The 18,086-nt window shown below is 40.8% G+C and overlaps 1 protein-coding gene and 1 long non-coding RNA gene across 6 annotated transcripts in view; one reads left to right on the top strand and one right to left on the bottom strand.

Annotated features, from left to right (window-relative positions):
* Positions 1–883: 883 nt before the first annotated feature.
* On the bottom strand, positions 884–15,011 carry LOC131578560 (uncharacterized). Its single transcript, XR_009277523.1, has 4 exons — positions 14,901–15,011; positions 13,285–13,413; positions 4,062–4,237; positions 884–1,530 (listed from the first exon to the last, which is right to left on the bottom strand). It is a non-coding gene; the product is annotated as an uncharacterized LOC131578560 (long non-coding RNA).
* Positions 7,222–18,086, top strand: part of HPGDS (hematopoietic prostaglandin D synthase) — a 28,880-nt gene continuing 18,015 nt past the window's right edge. Inside the window, exon 1 of one of the 5 annotated variants that reach the window (XM_058837405.1) lies at positions 7,222–7,379. The gene's annotated coding sequence lies outside the window, so the exon portion shown is untranslated. Of the gene's footprint in view, positions 7,493–7,761; positions 7,956–18,086 lie in introns of those variants that run through there. The other 4 variants (XM_058837406.1, XM_058837403.1, XM_058837404.1 and 1 more) reach the window with 4 other exon arrangements.

Below are 18,086 nucleotides of genomic sequence, written 5' to 3'. Positions count from 1 at the left end.
CATGTTGCCATGGCTATTTTAGGCTCTCTTGCACCTGAGAAAAAGGAAAAGGGCCAACACCCCTCCGCTCCCCACTGCCGCAAGAGGTGAGTCTGAAGCCAAAGGCAATCCCTGTTGCTCTCCCTGAAGAACTTTTCCCAACTGATTCTCATTCTTATTGTGCCTAGTTGTTGTTAATTTTTAATTAATTTTGTATTTTACATCTGTCTAATATCCAACAAATGGTAGCTTCCTTCCCCTTCTGCACTTTAAACCACTAAACAAAAGACACTGCTTTGTTCTCTGGGCCTGCAACTACTGCAGAGAAGCACAAGACAGAGATAAAGATAATAAAATATTCATAACTAGCTTTGTAAATGGCCTCCAGGTCTCTGGCCCTAGCTCTTTGCTTTCTATAGGCAAAATAAGATTGCAGCTGCCTACCACTGTTACCTGGGGATTGCACCCTGAGCTTCAAGCCACTGGAAGCAAGCACCATTAAAGACATGCCTGCTGGTCTGAACACAGCATCACCCCTGAAAAGGATGTGAAGGAAAGGCTGAGGCCAAGGATTGAGCTCTCAGTTCAAGGACTGCACCATGGGGCAGGGGCACACATTTCAGCTGAAGTCCCTGAGAGTCCCAGCTGGACAGAAGTGTCACCTCATGCTGCGTGTGGCACAGACACATTGTCTGGCAACACAGGGGTGGAGCTGCACTTGTGTAAGAGCTTCAGAAACCACCAGAGAGATGAATGGAGCAAAGAACAGAGGAGATTAAACCACTCTTACCTATATATTTTACTTTTTCTATTTTACCTATTTATTTTACTTTTAGTTTCTCCACACCTGAGAAACTTCTTCTTAAGCACCTCAGACTATTGCTTAATTCAGGAAGGAGGAAGAACAGCTAGCAATCCAAATGTGAGATTACTTTTATTTTGAGAAGCAGATCATTCAGAGTCCCTTTCTCCTTAAGCACAAAAGAACAAATAAATCATTTTCTTGCTCATAAATTCAAGGCAATTTTCTATTCTGTTAATCTCATAATGACTTCCACACTCCAGCTTCCCTGGTTTTTGAGTCTGGTGAACAAAGATTTACCCCTTTTTCCTCTTGTCTCTGAAATAAGTTCCAAGAACTACCTCAGTCCATTGGCATTAATTCTTCTTGAAAATTTCTCCTTAATCAAAATAATCCAGTGTTTTAGCTATACAAGTTAATTTGTTAGCTGGTATTTTCAATAGTTTTTTTTTTTAATATATATTATACTTACTCTAACAGCCTTCACCATACCAATGCACTGGCGACACTGAGTTTCAGAGGTGGGCTGGCTGTGGAACTGGTTAAGTTCTGTCATTTGGACAAAATACAAGCAATTCTTTAGTGAATTTATGTTGGATTTACCAGTACTGGTTTCCGTTGTGATTAGAGTGGTTGGTGCTGGAAAGTCACTGCTGGAGCCATGGGGCAACAACATTAAGGTTTAGACACTGATCCTTTTGTCCCACTCTGACAGATCAGCCTCACATACTTCTGGGGACAGAAGACTTCTACAGCAAAAATTCAGAAAAGAAAAGAAAAAAAATAAAATTAAAAAACCCAACAACAAACCAACAAAACCCCCCGAGGATTTCCCCCCAGAAGAATGAAAACGAAACAAAACCAACCAATGAAAACCCCCCAACCCAATCAAGTTTTTAAACGTTCTTCTTAATCTACTTTAGTTTCCTTGAAAGCAATTGTGATATCTAATGATACGTTTAGTGGAGTCACAAAGGATGTCATGAAGAGAATTTTTAAGAAGTCTCAAATTTCAAAATGCTGAAGTGAAAGTGCATATCTGCAAACAGCTCCTGTGCCTGCTCAGGGCTCCCTGGGGGCTTTCTAGTAGGACCATCCAGTACTTGTAGATGAGATGAAGGAGCTTCATGTTTTTAAGAAGGCTTCTCTTTAAAAGCTTTTATTTGCTTGTTAAGTAACACATTTATCCAATGTTATCCCTGCTGAAACTGATGTGGATGGAATCAGGCAGACAGCACATGTTACATTACATTATGAGTCTTAACATTTCACTAATTGCATTGACCTACTTCTGTGAATCACAGATTATTCTCCTGCTCATAAAGCACATCTGTTTCCTTTACGTAGTTGTTCATGGAATGTGATACAATTGCAAAGGCCCACACGGGGTGAAACCTCGTGATTTATTTATCCAATGCAAGCAGACAGCATTTCCAGCTTTCATCAATACTTTGACCACATGAATAAAATGAGGAACAAAGCTCTCTTATCTTTTGCAACTTGTACAGCTACTTATTTCTTAACTTTTCCTTCCCTTTTAAACAAAGATAACAGAACTTTAATTGAAATTAGAAAAGCAGCTGATCAGCTCTGACTTGGCCATGTGGTTTTTCATTGCCATGACAAGTTCCTGCAGGATGTAATGGGAAACAAAGCTTCAGTATAGAGACTCAAATGGATAGGGGTCAGCCATCAGCTGACATACCAAGGACCTCCATTCAGTATCTCTGTGCTGAACTGCATCTTCTGAATAGATGAGTCCTCTGGCTATTCATCAGGAGTTTTTATTTAATTGTCACATATGCATGCAACTCCCTATGAGTTGGGAAGTGCGTCATTGCTCCTCTGCTAAGGTAGAAAAGCTACCAGGATAAATGGATTCTATAGGGTAACTAGCTTTTTAAACCTTGGACAATTTTTCATTAATAGCAATGCTAATATAAAGCAAATAGTCAGCCAGCTGGCTCAGGACTGAGCATTACATACATGAAATGCTGAGGCAAATGCACTAGAAAAGGTCATTCCAAATGCTCTGACTAAACGAGCCATTATGATGCTGCCCAAATTCTCAATGGCAAAACCAACACCTGAGATGGGAGCCCACAAGTCCTTCTGCCAGCTTCACTGGATTTTGGATCAGGGTCTTTCATACAAAACCACCTGTAGCTGTGAACCTTCCTACTTAGGAGTAAAGCCAAGAGACCACTTCTGAACGTGAAGAACTGTGTCTAACAGACAGCTCCTTATGGCTCTCCATGTAGTAACTTGAAGATGGATCTTTCAGCTGATGCTTTTCAGTGTACACACAAAAGCTCCCTGCTGCCAGGAGCACAAGAAAAGAAAAGTTATCAGCTAAATTTAAAACCCCAAAATTGCAGGCTTGTCTGTAGCTGATTGCTTCTCTAAGCTGCTCTGCTTCAAAAGCAAATCTCATTATTGCTTTTGTAATGATCTCATTGATCATTAAGCATGGCCTTTTACTAGAGCTACAGTAAGGAGGATATTTGATTAAGAATGGATAATTTCATTTAAATGCATTTATGACTTCTGTATATTTTTAACAAAAATATCATAAAAAATGTAATGGAACATGCATGAGCAGAGCAAGCTGCACGTGTAAAAACACACATTGACACAGATGGTGTTTTCAAATATACTAACTTTTTTTAATATTTCAAATTAGGGAAAAAAAAAGGCAACAGAAACATTAATTCCCAATAGACTTTAAATGTGTCAACTTTTCAGAAAAGAAATACCTGGTATTTTCAATAGTCCCCACAGCATTACAAACACAAAAGTGTTTGTAAACTTAAGCTGCAAAAGTCCAACATTAGGTCTTTCTGAAGGTGTACTTTTCTGGCTGAATTTACTGCTTGCTAAAAGAGAAGGCAAATTGCTGGGCTCTATTATATATAAACATAGAAGACCAAGTGCCTTTGCTGTATTTTCAGGTCTAGCATTTTGCAGGCCTAATACCCCTCCTTAAGTGACTTAAAAATGATAACTTGCAGTTATTCACTTCCCGTATCTTACACTAAATGTTAGTTTGCACAAATCTCTAATAGCAGCATAGTGTTGTAATTAAAAAAAAACCAAAACATACAAGGCAGAGGTAGGTGAAATTACTAAGGAAGTGAACATGATGACTATATCAAAGTTTACAGTCAAAATTCTGACTTGAGTGGATTTATTCTCTTGAACACACAAGTAGGTGCACTAACTGCAGGTTACTAGTCTTGATAAGATGGTCACGTTTTGTGAAGTGCAAAAATCAACTCACCATAAAAAATGGTTGGAATTTCCTTCCCAGCAGGGAAAAAGCCACACTGTGGCAATATGCTTCCTCCCATTCCAGCTCTGGGGAGCTGGCCTCTTACTGCTCCCAAAGCAAGATGTCAGGAATCGTGGCTGCTTCTCCTGGCACATGCAGTAAGCAAGCTATCTCACCACAGAGCCCTGCAACAGAACATGGGCAACTTCATGAGATGCTATGTTTTGTTTCAAACCTTCTGCTTAACTATCAGTTCCCCAGCACACAGCGGAGCAGCAGCTGGGATAGAAGATGTGGGGAAGATCTGGCCACAATAAGCAGAGTGATCCCTCAGCACTTAGGAGTCACAGGGCAGGAGATCTGCCTGCAGTGTACTGATCCCCTAATAGCCTGTGAATGCCCTGGGAGGGACATCTGCTGAACTAAATCTTGGATTTAAATTTAATCCATGTGAGTTCCTCTGCATTTAGGGCTTTCAAACCATGAGGAGAGCCCCCATGCTGACCAAGAAAGGAAATGTGTCCTCACTTCCCTGTATAACACACACAGAAAACATCCTTTCACTGACTCTGTGACTCCCCACAATTGCCAGGTACACACTGGCAGAGTTGCTGTCCATGGGGCTCAGCTGACCATGAGAAACTTGGATGTTGCAAAAGACAAATGGGCAAGAGGTCAACTGCTGAATCCTGAGACCTGATTGAAGCTCCTGCTATTAAAGTGCCCCTGCTGCCGTTCCCAGGAAAGGCGTTGGACATGAATGGATCCAGGTTTTATACATGCTTCATTTAATACATCATGATCTTGACTGGTTTGCTCTCCTATCCCAGAAGTTTCCAGAAGCTGGACAGAGGTGAAAGACACTTTAGGCAAAGAGCCTCATGTAACAGATGGATACAGTCCCAGCCTGACTGCTTCATCGAGCACTTCAGCCAATTTCTCATGTTGTTGTCAGCAGTTGCAGGCCAAAAGGGCAACAGAAAGGGAGAGCTTAATCTGTAAGAAATCATCAGCAAATGAAATCGAGGTTAGATCAGGTCAGTGCATTACTAACTTCATTATTTTAAAAATGCATGCACAAATCACTTCCCATTATAGAAAGCAGAGGAATTTATTTGATAATTCACATGCATTGAGCCAAGTTTTGAAAGGAAGAATTACATTTCTTTAGGAGAGCCTACTTCCTGATCATGTAAAGAGCTGTACTCAGCTTGGGCACCAGGTGCTCCTGAGCACAAGCCCTGTAAATCTCACTGTTTGCATACCCACACTCCTGACAGACCCTAAGGTGCTCAGAGCAGCAGTAGGGGAGGGAATAATGCCTGCCCATGATACATGGCCTGAGTGCAACTTCCACCGGACAGAGAGTGAGTTACCCATTTGAAACAGGAAGTGAAAAATTTGGTCCCAGCACACTCCTGTCACAGGTTGAATATCTTTTCTCACTGATCTATATGAAAGATTTCCTACAGCAAAGTGAAAGAGAGGGTTTCAGTACCTTGTCAGTCATTGAAGGTACAGTTGTAGCACAAATTCATTGTACCAACTCAATGAATGGGAGTCTTGGAGCAAAAGTACAGTTTTAACTAATTAAACTTCCCACAGAGAAAGAAAATTTTGGATTACTAGTGTGCTTACTAATGCTTTACCATGCATTTTTACTGGTTACCTTGCCAGGGTTAGGAGTAAACTGCTGTCTGCTAAAAACAGCTCCTCAAGAATAATACCTTCTGCTTCCCTTTGCGAAGGCTGAGAACCAGATCCCATAACATACTGCTGTGTTCCACTCTCTGCTCCAAACTAGAAGAAATAAAAGTTTCTAGTTGCTCAAAATTTACAAACACTTATAAATTTGTTTCAAATTCTGTTTGCTTTAGAACCATAAACATTCCTTCAGTTTTCTGCTAATGAAATGAGGAAAAGTCTCAAACTGCTTCTCTGCAACTGAAGGAACTGTTTTACCCCATAGAGGCTGCTTTATCAAAAGTCAACAATTAAAAACTGATAAAATATGGTATTAGAGCCCTTTAAACTTTACTTTTTGGGATGCACTCAAAACCACCACCTCCAAAGTGACTTTCTGGAGACAAGGAATATTAAAGCATAAATCTGCAGCCAAAGCACACCTAAAAGCATGGAAGTTCCACCACTAAGCTATGCCTCAGCAATTTGGCTTATCACTCAGTCTACATCAGTCCCGATTAAAAGATATTTTGGGGTTCTTTTTGTAAATTTTTTCTTAGCTGTAAAGGCTGCTGGTTTGTGAAAACTCAGCTGTTGACATCAGGGAAAATCACATGAAATTACATGAAAATGAGCTGACCTGCAGCAAATGATTAAGAGTATGATCTATCACCTCCTCATGCCAGGAGAGAGTGCTTTGGTTAGCACCACTCCCTGCACCTGCAGGAGACACACACACAATTGTTTATTGATACAAAGTGAAGAAAGCCTCAGAGCACAGTTGTGTGGGACACATCAGACTGCAGCATTAAAAAACTTTGCTCCAATTCTGCTGCATTTTGGTCCCATGCTCAGAGAAGAGCAAAGTAGAGCAACACGGAATGGACTTTACTAAGGCCAAAGTACAATGGAAAGGAAAATGAATAAACAAACAGAAAAGCACAATATCCACTACAGATGAGAAGCAGCAGCATGACAGCTGTAACTACTAACATGTATTATTCATGGACAGTTTGCACAAATCCTTCTTCACTGATAGCAAAAAAAAAACCACCCATCGAAACCCCAAACTCACCAACTTAAATCACACTTGGTTCTTTATGTAAACAGCTTTGAAGTTGGGTTTTTTTTTGGTGCTGGTGGGTTTTGGAGTGTTTTTGTTCATTTTATATCTGACTCTCCATTTGCAGCTATTTGAGGCATTGCTCTATAACTGGATCCAGATAGTGCAAGTTTCACATTAGTTAGAAATAATCTACAAAAGACATTACTTGGCTTGTTCAACACATTTTACATTTAGAAAAAAAACCACCCATCATCTGACTCAACTCCTCAGCGCCCGTCTTTATTATTATTATATAGATCCAAATGGCACTTTATCGCTTTAAATTTGCTTTGAACGCAAGCCAAGAAATTCCAGCACTCAGCATTGCTCTGCTAGCCCCAAGTCAGCCAACTTGCTTGTTATCAGGAATGATGCATACACCGTGTGTGTGAGAGACGGGGGAGGAGGAGGAGAGCCGCTGATGGGGAGGGAGCGGTGTGCATATTAAGAGCCCGTGCTGGAGCGCGGCTGCTTTTGGGGGTCAGCACTCGCAGGGACTGCCGCGCACACAGGAGGGGACCGCGGAGCGCCGCACCGCAGTGAGTTCTCTTTCAGCTCTGCTAGCGCTGCAGCCCGGCTCCTCTCGCTCCCCTCGCTGCTTCTGAGCCTACTCTGCCCTCCCTAGGCTACCGCTACAGTGCCCGTGTGGGAGGTGAGTCTGTAAAATGGTGCTGCGTGTAGAGCAAGTCCTGAGAGAGTTTGATTTTTAGAGATTTGTTCGGTGTATTCAGCCTGACTCTCTGAGTGGTGCTACGGGCAGAGGAGCTCCATACGGTGGCTGCAAGTGTAACTCAAGTACCCCATCTGTGCACCTTCTTTGCTACTTACAGGCATCCTTAAACTGTGCCCGCTGCGCTTAGGATATCTGTACAACCACATGCACGGCTAAAACCAGACTTTACTCAAAATTATGAACTGCTTTACCAGAGGCAAAAAGGCTGATCACTGGCCTGCTGTCGAAGCAAGCCCCTGCTCCTCGTCAGTGCCTTGCACAGTTAGTGCTGAACTACTTGGATAATCAGGCTACGTGTCAGAGTAGTTGCCTAAGAAAAGACAACCTCGGAAGTGAAGAAATAGGAGTGAGGAGGCTCTGGGCATTCTGCGAGGAGTTTTCAGTAAGTGAAAACCCATTTCAAGCCAATATTCCATTACATATGAAGGCTGACTAAAATGCCTTCACTTACAGAACCAAGCTAAATCTAGGCTAATGTCAGAGAAATTTGATTAATTTTAAGCAGCACTAAGCAATTATTCCAGGTAATTTTTGTGTGCTCTTCTGTAAACTTTTCAAATCCCTTTGTTCTAAACCAATGGATTAACATACTCTGGGGTTCTAATTCCCACCATCACTCTATAGAGAAAAAAACCTCCTGCATCTGCTTCCATTCACTCAATTTTTGTCCTTATCAAAAGTCAACGGTTTTTTGTGATTTGTCTTTTACTTCAAAATGATACTCTAAATAGCCATTGAGGACTTTTTTCTTTCATTCTAACTGCTGTCATTTTCCTATATACATAATCCTCCCACACACATTTCCTCTGTTAAAAGCCATCTCTTGTTCCCTGTTCATTTCAGACTATGCAAGCAAACAAACCGTAGCTATAAAATAACTTTCCTGGGCTTCTGTACTCCTTGCAACTGTTTGTAAACACTGGTACTTTTATACTCAAAACTTGCAATGTCTGTAAAGAAAAAAAAGACACAGAGGTCTTTTTAAAGTTTACTTGTGTTCAGTCTTTTGTTTTATTTAATCCAAAATAGAATCCACCTCTCCCTAAAAATGCGCACATTGTGTAAATTACTCCCTGCTGCAGACGCACACACGCCCAGGCACACAGTCAAATCTATTTGTATAGAAATAAGACGGAAACTCTCCAAATTTTAACCTGAAGATATACACAAAGTAATTCTTAAAAGTTCTGGGTCTGTGCACAAGCAAGCATGTTAGCCAGTGCAGCACGCTCCTGTGCCACTGCCCAACGTGCTCTGCTGCTCTAAGGGTTTGCTCATAACATTTCTCATTGCTGTCTGTCCCGCACTGCTTCTCCTGAGCAGCTGGAAGGCAGAAGCAGTTGAAGTCTGTGCTCATTTTCAACACAGCTTGGATCGAAATCTCACCAGAAAGTAATTACACTGCCCAGGAGCCACTGACGTTGCTGGTGCTGGGGGCTAGCAGGGGGCAACAGAAAAGGCTTAGTCACACCTGCTGGAGACTTATCATATATGCTGCAAATCTCAAACAGGTGATTTTTTTTTACCCGTTTAACAGTTAGTCCAAGAAGCATGAGGACAAAGAAAGAAAGGGGAAAAAAATCAGCCAAATCCTGCATACACGTTTCAAAGTGACACCACTTTGAAGAACCTTGTCTAATCTCCAGGCAATCTGCTAAAAATTGCACAAAACAAGCTACAACAATGAACTGAGAAACACCGAAAAGCTTACTTTTGAATCTCTTTAGAAGTAACTAAAAATAGTTGGGACTTAGTAGAGAATGAGCCTGAAAAGAGAGAAAACAAGGACGTTCAGTGATACTGGACAGTGATACCGGGCAAAGTGTACTATGATGTTTATTTGTAGGAGATGCAAAGGGGAAAGGCAAACAAAGGTTGAAGCTGTCTCACAGCTTAGCTTAGTTGATGTGTGACAAAAAAGAATGTGTGATGTGTAACTGCATGTCTCAGCCAAAGGACAATTTTTCTGTGCCTGGCACAAAGCAGTTGGGACTGCCCTGGAGCCAGATTAGCTGGGGGTTCCATGAGAAACTGGCTGCAAAGCACTCTCAGAAAGTATTTTCTACTTAAATATAGGAACACACAGGTTAGGGTTTCACATACCAAGCAGTTTGTGACTGTATCTCAAGAGTCCTGCATGTTTCTTACTTATGGCCAAATCTAGGTGGTCCCCAGGCTTCTGGCTAGGTGTTGCTCAGAACAGTAGGTCCACCTTTGGCACTGCTGGTCCTCTCAAGGAGACTGGCAATGCCTGAAGAGCACTTTAGCAAGGTTCTGGATCTGCTCAGGCTCACTATGGCTAAGAAAATAATTTCAAAATATCTGAAAATATTTGAGATCTGTGCCCCAGCCCACTGTACTGCTGCCTCCAGGGCATGGAGGTCTGTGCCAGGTACTGCAGGGCACAGCAGGACACTAGGAATTTGTGACCAGGACACGTAGTGGGTGGTACTGGAGAACTCTGCAAAGTGAACAAAAACCTTCCTCAGTCAAACCTGTGCCTGCTACAGGGATCATACACAGTGCTTAAAAGCTATCTAATTCTTTCATGCCTATAATTTTGGGGTGTTTTTAGCCAACTATACAGTAGATCCATGGTATGCAACAGGCCAAAAGCAAAGTAGTTTAGACAAGCAGGGGGAAGGATTTGGTTCTTGTACTCCCCCTTGCACATATACACACACTCAAACCCACACAAGGCTGGGATAGAAAAAAAATACCACTTTTTCACATCCAAGGAAAGATGTTAGGCGGCAAAGACAGTTGTTATACAAATTATTGTGCTGGACAAGCTTAAGAGGTCAGAAAATGGATGTGATTCATCCTGGCAAAAGCAGCTGGCTTTGGAGAGCCAACTAAACAATACAGAACAACGTTGCTCACAACTGAGCCCTGAGCTTTGTAGGAATATTATGAGGTCATGCTGATTCATCTGAAGAGTGCAGAGAGAGATGCAAGGCATGAATTTTACAGGAATGACATGGGGCTGGCAAACATTAAGATTATTTAGGCTTTTGTTCTACCACAAAATGCTTCTGGGAATTCTTAAAACATCTGATGTGGAAATAAAATACTTAAGTGTTTTTTCCTGAGAAATTATCCTAACCACTCTTTTGCCTGCATCTTTCCTAAGATCTCCTGCAATTTTATTTACCAGTATTTCATGGTCTTGGGTGTGCAATTTATTAATCTAAAAGAAGTTGCACAGAACAGTTTCAAAAGTTATCTGCATAAAACTGGGACCAAGTAGATGCAAATCCAAAGCTTGAGGATCAGGCAGGAAGCAGTCACCCCAGATGCTCAGGTCCTAAAGGGAAGGGTGTGGCAAGCCATGCAGGCTGAGCTGCTGAGGTGGCTGAGTAAAGCTCATCAATGGTGTCCATCACCATTTCCCTGCCTCCTCAATCCTGCTGACATGTGAGAGTTCTGTCATTCACTTCAGTTCAAACAAAAGGGGTGAACTTCAGATAGCTGCCCAGATTACGATCGGTTTGATTGCCATTGCCGGAGGGGCAATCACAAACTCAGCTCAGGGAACCCCACTGGACTCTTGGCATTTTCCTTCAACAAGTGTTGACAGTGGACACTCATTCACTGCCCACTCATACTGGACTCCCACTTAAAAAAAACCAACCCTTTCATATATTTCTTATCTTCCTCTTTCACTAATGCATTGTGGTTACTTTTCTAAAAAAAATTAGCAAAAAAAACCCAAATGGGGTTTTTTTCCTGTGTTCTTCAAGGATTTTTTTGAGTTCTGATTTTCTACATCAGCAAAACTAGTCTGAAGCTTCCTCAGAAAGATAATTGCTTTAAGGTCTCCTACAGTTCCTTTTTTTTTTTTAAGCCCACGTATTGACAGATCAGGTTTTGCTCAGACAGTAGAGCTTTACTCATCAGGTCACTTAAAATAACCATTAGTACTACTCAATACTCTCACAGTAAGGCCTTAAAACATCTTCTCATTTTAGGATGCTGATTTCCCCCACAGGTCACAAACAAGCAGCACACCAGGTGCATGCACATGCAAAATCCTTCTAAAAAATATTTTAAATTTATATTATGCTCTAAGTGATCCACGTGTCTAACCTTAGAAATCATGCTAAGAATTATCCATTATATAAGGAATTTGTTATTTCAAAAGTTGATCCTACATAAAAGATTCCATAAACATTTACTTCAGATGATTTGTGTATTAAACAGAAAAGGGTGCACAGATTTTTTCTCTTTTCTCTCCAAGGTCCAGATTGCTATCTTAGCAAGAGGTCAAATTAAAATTTTTATTTTCTATAACTGGACCAGAGTGGGAAAAGAGACAATAAATTTTCAGAAAGAGAGCTTATGTCAGATTGAGAGCTGATAGGAAATAGAATTACTTAGTGTTTTTAATTTTATTTTCTGTCAAAACACAGACTGCTATGGAATTCTTCCATTGGAAGACTTGCAGTCTTCCATCAGTCTGCCAAAATTCTCTAATCCTTCTCCCCAAAAGATGGGCAGAAAATTTCTTACTCTCTTTGCTAAAAAAAGAATTAATAAAAACATCTTTTGGAAGGAAAAAAAACCCAAACCATCCAATCACCACTATTCTTAGTTTTCAAAGGCTGAAAATATCTCTTAAATCACTAATATTTTTTCACCCAAGATAAAAAAAATGAAGACATTCCTGTAGCAATCAATTTGATCAGTAAGCAGGAGGAGAGCAGCACCGCACCTGCAGACAGGGAAAGGCTTCTTCTCAGATGGTTTCTGTCTTTTCAGCACTGCTCAAACAGGAAAATGTAAACATTACACCTTTATCCAAAACAGACTGATATGCTGGTTAAATAAAAAAGGAAGAAATACTGCTTATGGACATTTTTTATCTTTCCTACCATGTACAGTTTATAAAGTTAACAGCTGTGGAAATTTTTCTTTACTTGCCTTCTACAGTAATTATTTGAGTCTTGCCTCTCTGTTTCCTTCCTCTGAAATGTGAAAATTTAAACAAATAAAGGCAGAAAAATTCACTTGGACAGTTAAAATGCAGTTTTAAAACTGAGGAGGGAGACAGCTGGTTTAATGCTCAGCTCTCCAATCACAGGGATAAGGAATTCACATATATGAGAAGGGCAAAACTGAACTTACTATTCCTAATGTTTCTCAGGTGAAATAAAACTAAGACTCTTTCCTGGTTAAAGATTTTTCTTTGTAGTCCATAAATAACACAACTCTCCCCAACCCCTAAGGAACAGAACCAAAAATCCATGCTTCATACTCGGAGGAGTCAGGTCACTCCTGAGATTACAGCTTAAGAAAGATTTCTCCTTTAACGTGCAAAGATTCTTTTGTCTGTATATACAGAGACCCAGCCAGCTTATCTCCTTTCCTTTTCTAAATTGAGCATCCTAGCTGACAATTAGCACAATTTGGCCCTGTCACTGGGAGTAACTCTGAAATCCCAGTGTTACCATTAATGGAAAACATTCATCTGACACTAATTTAAGGCTTCAAACTGTATAAGTGGCAGAAATATGTGAGTAATTATAAGAATTGGGTGAAATTGCAGTGCCCTATCCACCCCTGTCAAAAAAATCAGGTTGTTTGGTTTGCATTTCCTTCAGAACTTATTTTGATTTTCAGGTTAACTTTGCAGAAAAAAATCATAAAGGGCAGCAAATGCTTGGGAAAAAAAGAAAGAAAGAAAGAAAAATGTCCACAAAGCTTCTCACCTTTGGATAGAATAGTGCTTAGAGAGGGTACAAATTTCAATTCACAAGTCATAAAGCAAGATTCTTCTTGGCAGAGAGATACCTGTTGGCCTACATGAGTGGAAGCTGATTTGTTGTTATACTTTTATCCTGTAAAATAATGAAAATGGAATATATACTCAGCTCCAGCAACTCAAGCACTCTGATTTGTTATAAAAGCTTAATCTTACAATAAAATAAAGACATATTCATTGACTGAATCATCACTCCTGAATCATGGTCATGCTCTGGTTGCAGTTTAAGAGAGGACAATGACACCTGGCAGACAAAGACCTCCAGCTTCCCCTTTTGTGGCAGACCCATGATCAGGGCAGCATTGTGTCAGGCACTAATTGTGGTGCTTTCCATAAAGTGACTCCTAATTTAATGAAGAACCCTCATGCTGAATAAATATAAATACAGTGCAATGCATCATCTTTTCAAAGCACACCGTTCAGGTCCAAATTTTTAGAAACACCCAGATGAACTTTACCTCAAACCTACTGGTCTCGCTTCCTGGGGGGAAAAAAGCTAGGCTTTTTTATATCTCCTAACAATGATAACACCTTAAGGCAAGGAAAGTCTTAATTTCTTGCAGCACAAAGTACAGTTAAAGCTTGCACCACAAGCCCTTTGTCAGACTTTGAATGCATGTGAACACGTAGCTCAGCTTAGTTGGTTTTTCTCCCTCTTCACCACCAGCCCAGGGAAAGCTCTCTGCTGACCGTCATCTCAAATAACAATAACCTTATAAAATGTAATTGTGTGCTGCCTTTGAAAACTTTTTTTTTCTCAGAATTCATATACTGAGTATCTGCCATTTTCGTGTTCCACTGCAAAGGAATAGCAAAGGGATTCTTTTTAACAGATTTCTTGGCATAAATAAAACACAAGCACGGGAAATATTAACATCTGAGAACTGTTCATCAATAAAGAAAGATGTGGTCCTACCGAAGGTGGATAGAAAAGGGAACAGAGAGGCAGGGCAGACTGCAGGGCTGAACAGGGGCAGAAGGAGCCGAACCTCTAGATGAGCCTCCCGCCCCCTGGAAATTGAGACAGCAGGCCCTGGTTATGGCGCAGTTTACTGTGTTTATGTGCCAAGGCTCCTCCCACTGAGCACTGGCTAGTCAGGGAGAATTTTTCCCAGGCAGCAGGAATTCCACTGCCTGCAGCCCAGTGGTGGAAGTTTTCTCTCCCCTGACTGACTGCCAGGCAAAGTCTCCCCACATCCAGAGCTCCCCGCTGTTTTCTAAAGGCGTTGTCCGCTCAGAGGCCCTAAAATGGCAGCAACCTCTGCCCCCCTCGTGTGTCCCAGTTGTCTCCCACATATAGCATGCATTAAAGCTCTAGAGTAATTTTCCACCCCGTGCCAGAAAATGGATTTGTAGCGTAAAACCCGGACAATGTTGAGGTGTACTGCCAGGCAAAATCCCCCGGGGCCAGAGCTTCCCGCCATTTTCTGAGGGCACTGTCTGCTTCAAGGCCCTAAAATGGCGGCAGTCTCTGTTGAGGCATACATAAAAGTGAATTGGCTCCTCACATGCATCCAGGTTTTGGTGCTTGTTACTAGCGTGAAGAATATTTTCTTGTATTACCTTGAGGGCTGGATTTTCCAAAAGAGAGATGGAGCACTGTTCCACTAGAGAGCCCAGCAGAGTTTTGGTGCTTAATTTTGCAGAGGCTGGGCACGCAGGACCAAACACTGGCTAGCAGAGGCTGCGTGCTCTGGGTACACATGTGAAAAGCAGCCTGAGCAGCGTCCAGTCTGCCGGTGGTTTTTCTCTTCTGTACTACTATCTAAAACTCAGTATTTCAGTTCCCAGAAAATGCTGATTCCTTCCTGGGCTCTGTTTTTTTAACTCTAATCTTGCTTGAAGTTTTCAAATTGATTGCTCAATCCTGCTTCAACTGGAATAAAAGCACCCCAAGTTCATCAGGAAATACAATATCTCTGTAAAGCCACAAACAGTTTCAAATAATTTGAAGTCTGTCATAAAATTTTTAGACACTTGTAACTCCACCCTGGTTTTTTGACTCATGAGTATAATGGTGGATGCCAACTTTACACATACTTAAAATTCTCTCAGATTTCCTGTTTGATTTTGTCACTGAGTGGTTCCAAGTTGAATTTAATCATGAGATCCATTAATCTTCTGTTTAAAGGTATGTTAAAGCCAGTTAATCTGGCTTTCAGAAAGTCACAGAGGAAAGCTGGAAAATCAGTTAAGCGGGTCAACAACTTTTAAGTATTAAAGCTAATTTAATAGTAAATTTAAAGCTGTCGAATTCATGGCTTTGAAAGCTGGATGTCATGAAACTGGGACTGAAGAGTCAGGAAAATCCACAAATGCCAGAGGTTTATGTCCAAAAAGGAGACAGTGGAGTCCTACAACTTTATTCAAATAAAGGGAGAGTTTCCAGTGGGGCACAGGCCCACGAAGTTTTCCCTCTCGAGGTTTCAGAGGGCACAGCCTCCTTTTATCCTAAACTCCCAGCCACACCTTGCCCCCTTCCCTTCCCCACTGACTGAGCCACTGGGAAGGTACAGCCTTCCCAAACCACCTAGCGCATATTCCCTCCTTGAACCTACTATCTCACCCCGAAGTTCAGTAGTTCAGGTTTGTGCAGCCCCTCGTCTGTTTCAGGAGCCAAGCTCTCTGGGCTCTGCAACAAACCTGCTGCCCAGAGTTGGTAGAGACGTTAACACTCATTTCAACACCCACACCTTCACCCATCAAATTGTTTATAGAGATATGAGCTTTCAGAAGTGCTGTCAGTGTAGGACAGGGCAGGTGTACAGGGCTGTCCCAGCCACGTATCCATCAGAACAGAAATTGGAAAAACACTGCTTAGATGACAGGTGTATGGGTGGAAGGTAAATCAGCCCCCTCCTACCTTTATACACACCTGGCTTTGCAATGAACTCACCTGAACAGATTTAAATTAAGATTTAAATTAAAGATTTTAGCACTAAGGTGGCTAAATACCTGCAAGTCTGGACACTGAGGTCCACCCACCTCCACTATCTTTCAGTATTTTTAAGCCATGACTAACCTGAAAAAAGAGAAATAAATTAAAATAGTTTGAAAGATTTTCCTGCTCTCCACCTCCAAAAAAGTCCCCAACATCTTCATCCCAAAAACCAGCTCAAAGACACCCAATAGGTCTTTTTCCCCTAGTAATGGCATTTTTCAATAATTCAGTAATTCTGAATTTAAATAATTTTAATTTAAATAGTTTAAATAGTTTTAATTTCTTTCCTCATGATCCTCCTTTATAAAACACTCTGGGGAAATGAGGGAAAAAAGGACAAGGGAAAAAAGACCCTAAGAGCTTATTTTGTATGTTTGGCAAAAAGCTATTCTGAACACAAGCATTTCTTTAATTTAGAAACTTAGCTGTAATTGTTTAGGAAGCATTACTCCTGACATTTCACAGTAAATATAAATAAAAAATAAAACCTACAAACATTTACAAAAAGCATGCTTACAGTAAACCTATAAAGGCTTTTAAAACGTCAAGTACTTTTGGTAAACTCCTTGTGGAGTTGGTTTTGGTTTTTCTTGTTCATGGATGGAAAAAAAATCATAAGCTTAAAAGTGCATCAACACTACAAATACTTGATTACTCCTTATGGTGTGTTCATTAAAAATTTGCTTATCTTTGCTTTAGACAATTCAAACAATAGTTTCCGCTGCTTCCTTGACAGACCAAAATATTCCACTATCTACCACTACAGGCAGAGAGACTTGCTGATCTTCAGCCAAAATTCCCAGTTCTTTACATTACTTCCCTACTCTTGGCTGTGTACAGCTCTTTGTGTACAGAGTGCTCCCACTCCAAGAATTAGGCTCTTCCAACACACCTATTAGAATATGTTTAGGCCTTAACCATCTCCAGCCCTCTCTCAGCATAGCTGTCTACTCCCTCATGACTGCACCTTAAAAATCTACTATTTTTATGTTTTTAAATGCCTTCACTAGCTGCCAGCAACTCTTTGCTAACACAGGGCTAAGTGGGCTAGAGGCAGCTGGGAAACAGGAGCCATGCGTGAGTGTAGCAAGTTCAGACTGCTGTAAATATTCACGGAAAAAAACTCTATGGGCATTCCTAAAGGAGGGAAACAGACACTATATCAGTAAATCAGACTAAATCAATTGCATTTGCTTGTCTCTAAAAAACTGAGAAGTAAGACTCAAGGTTTGTGTTATTTTGCCCCTTGGCTCCTGAATCACTGTCAGGAATCTCAGATAACACATGCGTCTTTAAAAATGCCATTCTTCGCTCTCAAATGACCACACCAAATCAGAAACAGGGACAAAAGGGAAGAAAATCCTGTTAATCTAATCTAATTCTCTCTTTTTACATTAACTTTGTAGATATATAATCCAAGTTCATAGTGTATAATACTATATAGTTTTATCGTATATGCTGTAGAGCATACCAAGTAATAAATCCAGGTAAAAATTTGAAAATGGAGTAGCAAAGATCTGCCACTTACCTAAAACGTACTTGAAAAAGCCTTCTCTCTCTTTAGAGAAAGAAGTGGTTGCACCTGTAATCTGTGAGCTGCATTTGCCAAGCAGCAGACAAATGTGTTTTCCCATAATTAACACATCTAAAAAAACTAATCACATCCTGGTGCAACTCATTTCACCTGGAGCCTCTCTCTTTTATAGTGTGCAAAGGAACACACTTAATAATTGTAATGGAGCCTCTGTTTGGAAACACTTTTAGATATCTCTATTGGTAACTTTCCAGATGTGTTCCTGCTTCTCTGC

Source organism: Poecile atricapillus, chromosome 4, assembly GCF_030490865.1.
Source record: "Poecile atricapillus isolate bPoeAtr1 chromosome 4, bPoeAtr1.hap1, whole genome shotgun sequence".
Taxonomy (NCBI): Eukaryota; Metazoa; Chordata; class Aves; order Passeriformes; family Paridae; genus Poecile; species Poecile atricapillus.
This window is presented reverse-complemented; position numbering and strand designations above follow the sequence as displayed.